The following is a 7552-nucleotide window of genomic DNA, read 5'->3' as shown; positions in this document are numbered from 1 at the left end:
CATAAATAAACTTCGGAAATTCGAAAATGTTGTCGAAAAACACACGTAGCTCTAGAAATTTTCATTTACAAACCGCGTATCTCCAGTTCGCTTTCACATCTCATCCAAGTCAGTCGATAAAACAAAACAATTGCAATTCAATTCGCAAAAAAAACAATAACAATGTGCACTATGTGAAGCACGAGAACATTAAGTACAACATTCCAGTGTATATGGAAGATAGTGCTATAGAAGTGCGTGTGCATGATCTTCCCTCAAGCGTTATCGATCCTTATATTCGTAAAACTATGTCCCAATACGGAGAGATTCTCTCTATCGATAACGAAAAGTGGAAGAACATTTCCCCCGGTATTCTGAATGGCGTACGTTTGTTACGCATGCGCTTGAAGAGGCCTATACCTTCTTATGTGACTTTTGGTCAGGAATCCCGTGCAAATCACTTGTTACCTATGACAATCAGATGGCCACATGTCAATATTACCAAAAAGCTGTTCACTACGGTAAGCCATGTGATAAAATGGACAAGGAGACAACTACACCAAAGGACAACGGTGCTTCCTTTACACCAAACCTAAGCAACCCCAGTACACCTGTGACAGTCACCAACAACAGTGAAGCATCCCCTTCAACAAAACCATCCAACGTATCCCCTATAGAACAAAGTACACCAGCTGCAGTTAACAACTTACCATCCAACCATCCAGCAACAGCAAACAATGTACAACAAGGCGCATCTACAGCAACGAGACGCAATGGATGACGAGACGAACCGCGAACAAACTGCCCCTCAATCCTCGCAAGAGGGAAATGGAAGCTCCTCTCCCCCTAGAAAAAGGGTGACAACGAGATCCTATACAAAAAAAAAATTTAATTATCTAAAAATCAGCTCAATCGGCCACGTAAAGCTTGTACGCAAATAGACCTGAATAAAAAAAATCTTAAATAAAACAAAAAAACGAGTATCTTCGGAAATCCGGGTGAAAGAAATCGCATTACTTCGGAAATCCGCGTGAAAAGAAGGTATTACTTCAGTAATTCGCATGAGAAAGCTTCGAAGATCCGCGATAAAAAAGTCGCTTTATTTCGGAAATTCATAAAATGCGTAACTTCGGAAATTAACGAAAAAAAAACAGATAACTTTGTTGCAAAATTAGCTTCGAGTAGCTTCGGAAATCCGCGTCAAAAAATTCGTTACTTCCGAGATTCGTATACAAACGTAAGCTTAACTTTGAAAATCCGGGTTAAAGAAAATCCGAAATCCGCGTAAAAAATGCGTTACTTTATTATTTCGCATTAAAAACCGCGTAACTTCGGAAATCCACGATCAAAAAATCGCTTCACTTCGGAAATCCACGCCAAAAAAAACATGTAGCTTCAGAAATTCGCATTAATAAACCCGCGTACCTTCGGAAATACGGGTTAAAGAAATCGCATTGCTTTGGAAATTCGCGTCAAAACCCGACTATCTTTGGAAATCCGCGATAAAAAAGTCGTTTTGTACCGGAAATCTTCGTCAAAAACACATCACATACTAACTTCGTTGCAAAAATCGAGTAACTTCGGAAATCCGTGTCGAAAAACGCGTAACTTCAGAAATTTAAATAGAAGACCGGAACTCCGGGTTAAAGAAATCGCATTCCTTCGGAAATCCGTGTCAAAAACACGCGAAATTTCAAAAAGCCCCATAAAAAAACGAGTAACTTAGGGAACGCATAAATTTGAAGATCTGCGTTTGAAAAATCGAGTAGGTTCGGATATCCGCGTAACTTCGGAAATCCGCATTAAAGAAATCACATTGCTTCGAAAATCCGTATAAAAAACTCGCGAAACTTCATACAATCGCATAAAAAGTGAAAATTCGTATAAAAAACGTGTAACTTCGGAAATCCGCATTAAAAGTCACGTAACTTTGAAGATCTACGTTTAATAAATCGAGTTACTCCGGAAATCCGCGCCAATAAAACGCGTTGTTTCAGAAATCCGCAATAAAAACGGCGTAACTTTTAAGACCTGCGCTTAAAAAATCGAGTTACTCCGGAAATCCGCGCCAATAAAACCTGTTGTATCAGAAATTCGCCAAAAAATCCGTGATTTCGAAAATCCGCGCCAAAAAACCTGAACCAAGTTTTTCCGAGTTTTTTTTATTATGAGTTTGATATTCTCGGTAGCCGGCTACTCAGAGCTATCAAACCACTTTTGCTCGAGGCAAGTAGCGACAATACAGGGAAAATATTAAAACATCCAGACGCGCATGACGTCTGTTTGTGTAGTGATTCTTAAAATGATGTATTGTTTAATTGTTTTACTCTTACTCCCTCTTTCAAATAGAGCTTTTGGGTGTCTTCAATATGTCTTCAAAATGACTGGACTCCTTGTTTGCTTCGCGATGGCACTCAACTTTTTTTTCGGCTTACGTTATGCGACGGCCATTTTTCTAATGCTATTTGGGAGATTTTTTTACAGACGAAACAAAATTTGCTTTCAGTTTTTGGAAACGTTTTGATGTCATTATAAACAATATTTTGAACAGGAACAGATGTAAAAGAGGAGGATCCATGATTCCGACTGTTTTGATTATTTAAAATCATAACACCTTCTTCACGAAACTTAATGCATTTGGGCATAACCATTTCAGTATGTAAACAGTACTGAACCAAATTTAGGAGAATTGCATTGTCGCTCGGAATGACTGTTCAAGATTTTAAACACACTTCACCTTGTAGTTCCGGAACTGGAAGTCGGATCCGAATGAAATTCGCTATAAGACTTTTCATTTGAGTGTAAGTTTTTGAAATCCGGTTTAGTAGGCGTCTGTGAAAATGAAGTGAACTCCGTATTTGAACTTTTGACCACTCTTTCCGGTACCTCCGGAATTGGGAATCAGTATAACCGAAACCAACTTACAAACTAACGGCTTTCAATTTCAACCACACTTCACCCTGTAACTCCGGAACCGAAAGACGGATCGGGACACAATTCTACACCAACTTCTGAGAGCATGACATCCTTCGATTGAATCTAAGCTAGTGAAATTCGGTTTTCGGCCGTTTTTGAGAAATTGAAGATTCTCGGTTGGGAGTGTGCGATCACTTTGTACGGTGTATTTCCGGAACCGTGAACTGCGGTCCGTTATAACCGAAATTAAAGGCATCAACCAGACCGGTCAGACTGAAGAATTATAGTTGAAAGTATTTTGCTCGATTTTTCAGTTTCATGTATGATCTTGAAATTGAAATTTTAATACTTATCAGTCTGTAACGCCGAAACCGAAAGTCGAATCCGGAAAAAAAATCGATAGGGTTCTATGAGATAGTTAGACCTTTTATTTGAAACTAAGCATATGTGCAAATTGGTCTAGCGGTCTCTGAGAAAATCTTGTGTTTTTTCTTATTTTTGTTCATTTTAATCTGAAATTCAATAGCAGACTATGGAACGTTACTTCTGAACCGGATACTCGATCTCGATCCGTATAAAATTCAATAGCAGGTTATGGGATCAAACGACCTTTCATTTAAACCTAAGAGCAAATTCAGCAGCTGCAAGATTCATATGGGTGGTCTATAATGTAAATGAAACTGAAACAAACGTATCCCCAGCAATCCGTTTTAGTTTTATTTATTTGACCAGTTCTACTGTCAAATTTAAAACTGGTATACATTGCCGTTCTATTTTTTCTACATTTGAAACACAGATAAAACGCTGCTGGGCTGCCAGTTTATTTTGTTATAATTTCTAGATTTAAATTTCAAAACTGACATAAATTATGCATCTAGAACTAGAACACTCCTGAATATGCCCTAATTGGTCCAACCATCTCCGAAAAAATCGAGTGCATATTTTTGTTATTTTCTGATATCGACCTACTAATACACATACCTAGATGGTATGTGGCACTCCATTTTCTTCTTTTTGTTTTGACTATTGTTTCCGGTACTTCCGAAAGTGGGAACTAATAATCGATATCTCATAAATCAATTTTTATGACCAATAACTAACAAGACGTACACGACCTAAGTTTTATATGGCTAGTTCTGAGGATTTTTTTCCGTTTTTACCATGTTATGTATAGAAACACGCTGAATCTCTGTCACTTCCTGGTCGAATATTGTAGCAACTAATATCGCGCACAAATACTACGAGTTTTGAAATATAAACCAACAAATATCTTTCTAGCCGTCAAAGGTACTAATCAACGCATTCGGGGGATAACAGAATTTCATCGAAAAATGATTTGTCAATCCCAGTTCTGATCATTTAGTAATTCACTGTACAATTTCATCGGATCCCGATCAGTAACGTTGTATTATCGTTTTTAACATGCCATCAGTTGATTTTCGTAGCCAACCAGCGATTTACATAGGTGCCTTATGTTCTGATCCAAGACCACGCAAGAAGGAACCGACTTGTTTATGTCATTACCTACACTGAGGTCTCTTTTTACGCGGGGGATACGTAAAAACCGCGTAGCTTCGGAAATTCGCGTAAAAAAACCACAAAACTAAAGAATTGTTTTATGCCAAATATCTTAGAAATGCATGAAACGTCCAGATCTAGTGTAATCTCAAAAATATTTTTTTTTTGTATTTTGAAATTTTCCGAATCGATTTTTTTTCTATGCCGAATGTCTTAGAAATGCATGAAACGTTGAGATCTGGTGTAATCAAAAAACTTTTTTTTGTTTTAAATATATCGAAAATTTTCAAAATGTCATAGTTGGCTTAATTTTGGCTAATTGTTTTTACCAGATCTCGACGAGTCATGAATTTGTAAGACGAAATCCGAGTAAAAAAGCCGCGTAAAAACAACCGCATAAAAAAGTGTATTTATTACAACGAGCTCTTTCGATCATAACCCGCGCTAGTGTTCGAGGTAAAATCATGCTACTCGTACTTTTTTTTTTGTATCAATAATTGTTTCTAGCAGTGTTGCTCCAAATTTAATATAATAATGCTTTTTGTCAAAACAATAATCATGTGGTCCTTTTTCTTAACTTCTGCTACCTTTTCCGTTGATACTACAAATTTATTTCCAGCGAACAGAACCAGTTTTAATCGTGGGGTCCGCGGAGAACGATTATGGTTCCAAAAGGGTCGGCGAAATAAACTTGTTGGGAACCAATAATTTCGATCACCAAAAGTCATTCTTGTCTTTCCGAAGAAGTGGTGTCAGGAGATTCTGATCAATGACAATTTGTAGTGGTATTAACAATACACGTGAAATGCTTTGTGTGTGCACAAAGCATACAAAAAAAATTTCTCAAAACCTTGTGATCACATGTGATATGAAGATTCATTGCTGGAATATTTTGTTCCGACAAAGAGACTAATTTCGGTAATTCCGAAAAACATTTCGTTGGGTTCTATAACTAGTTCTAATATTAGTCTAGGACGGTGTAGACTCGAGGGGTTGAGTGTTTATTTCCTGTAATTGTTTTGATAATCATGTTTGGTATTAGTTTAAGCTTGTTTTGCTTTTCTCATAAAGAAAAAATCACTGTGAAACCCCACTTTTGAACTCGCTTGACCGATATCCGCAATCTTAGGTTCAAATGAACGGTCTTACGATCCCATGAAACGTTCTTGAATTCTATCCAGATCTGTCTTCCGATTCCGAAATCACAGACTGATAAGTAAAATAAATTCAATTTCAGAGTGTCTTCGGGAATTCAGGCTGAAGTGTGTTAAACTTTCCAAACTTCCGAAACACTTCGAATGACAATGCAAAAAAACATCCAAAGCCTTCTAGTCTCAAAACTGTTTCATTTGGTAGGTTGTGTCAATTGCTGGTCAAACAAATTTTCTTGCGTTTTTTAATGTGTTTTTGAGTGTGTTTGACCTAACCCAAGTCTCACTGCCTGTCAGCGGTTTACAGAAAAAATATGTTTCCATGTTTTTTGGTTATACATGCAAATAACCAATCCAGGGCACATGGTGGTGTTAACTCAATCGAATTTCGACGACCCATTTCGTATACCGAGATAATCGTGTTCCGATGTCACCCAGCCCCGCCTAATTGAAATGTTTGCCTCAAATGGATTCAAACATTACAAAAATACATTCGATCCCTTGTATTTAGTTCATGTTCTTCAGTTTTGTATGAATAATTAACATTTTCTAATATTGCCAATACTCGAGTTTGTATTCCATGTTTCATTTCTTAACGTATCGAAACCTTCCAAACCTTCAGTCTTCTAAACCAGCCAATTACGTCCACACTTCTGAATATTTTTTTCTATAAACGCTAAATTTATACACAAAAAGTTATGCTTACTCATAAGACGGATGTTGCTTTATGCGTCAAAATTACAAGGTGAGATGAAAAAACTGCAACAAAGTAAAACGCCATAATTTTTTCATTTTTTTTTAAATTTTATTGAATGAAAGCAAAAAATGTCGGAAATAACATCAAATTTGAGAATCGGTTTAGATTTGTTCGAATTGGCCACCTTTGGCACGAACTATGGCCTTCAAACGGCCAATGAAACCATCACACGCTGCCCGAAAGTGGCTCTGCGGTATTTTGTCCCATTCTCGGCGAAGCGCTTGCTTGAGATGATCGACACTTTGGTATTTTTTAGTGCCAACCTTGCTTTCCAAAATACCCCAGGCACAATAGTCCAACGGATTGGCATCCGGAGATTTTGGTGGCCATTGTGCGGTGGAAATGAAGCGAGGAACCTCATTTCTTAACCATTCTTGGGTGGCGCGTGCTGAGTGCGATGGTGCTGAGTCCTGTTGGAATGTCCAAGGTCTGCGGCCGAAATGTTTGCGTGCCCAGGGCTTCAGAACTCCCTCCAAAATATTTTCGCGATAGATTTGCGCATTTATTTTGACCCCACGGTCGATGAATACGAGCGGCGAGCGACCATCGGCTGTTATGGCGGCCCACACCATCACCATGGCCGGCTTTTGAGTTCTGGTGGCCAACCGAAGTTGCAAATTTTCAGCTGACCTCTCTGGCAAGTAAACACGATCATTTTGTTTGTTTACAAACTGCTGGATAACGAATGGTTTCTCATCGGAGAAAACAAAATTCGGCAGTTCACCACTTTCGGCCAAGCGAAGCAACTCTTTAGCTTTTTCGAGTCTAACTTTTTTTTGCGCATCAGTAAGATCTTGCACTTTTTGGAACTTCAATGGCTTTAGTCCAAGCTCATTTTTCAATATTTGCCGAATGGCATATTGCGATATGTTCAGCTCACGAGCCATTTTTCGGCCACTGCGACGCGGATTTCGTTCAATTCGCTTCTTCACTTTTCGAACCATTTCTGCCGATGTTGCTGTTTTTTTTCGTCCACTTCCTTGACGTCGGGCTACGCTACCAGTATCACGGTAACGAGCGATGGTACGAGACACAAAAGATTTATTCACTTTTAAATGCTGGAGGGCTCTAACGATAGCCACTTGTGGTTTTCCAGCCAAATGCAAAGCAATCACACTATCACACTTGAATTCCATCACAAATAACTTTTTTTCTGAAAAATTCCCACCAAAATGCTTTTGTGCGCTTGTAAATAATATAATGAGCTGTCACTAGAATAAATCTGACAGCT

The 7552-nt window shown here is 38.3% G+C and overlaps 1 protein-coding gene across 7 annotated transcripts in view; it reads left to right on the top strand.

Annotated features, from left to right (window-relative positions):
• The window catches only part of LOC131427270 (spectrin beta chain, non-erythrocytic 5), a 335003-nt gene that overhangs the window by 127578 nt on the left and 199873 nt on the right, over positions 1 to 7552 (top strand). The gene's annotated exons all lie outside the window — the stretch shown is intronic.

This window comes from Malaya genurostris, chromosome 2, assembly GCF_030247185.1.
Source record: "Malaya genurostris strain Urasoe2022 chromosome 2, Malgen_1.1, whole genome shotgun sequence".
NCBI classification, from domain to species: Eukaryota; Metazoa; Arthropoda; class Insecta; order Diptera; family Culicidae; genus Malaya; species Malaya genurostris.
This window is presented reverse-complemented; position numbering and strand designations above follow the sequence as displayed.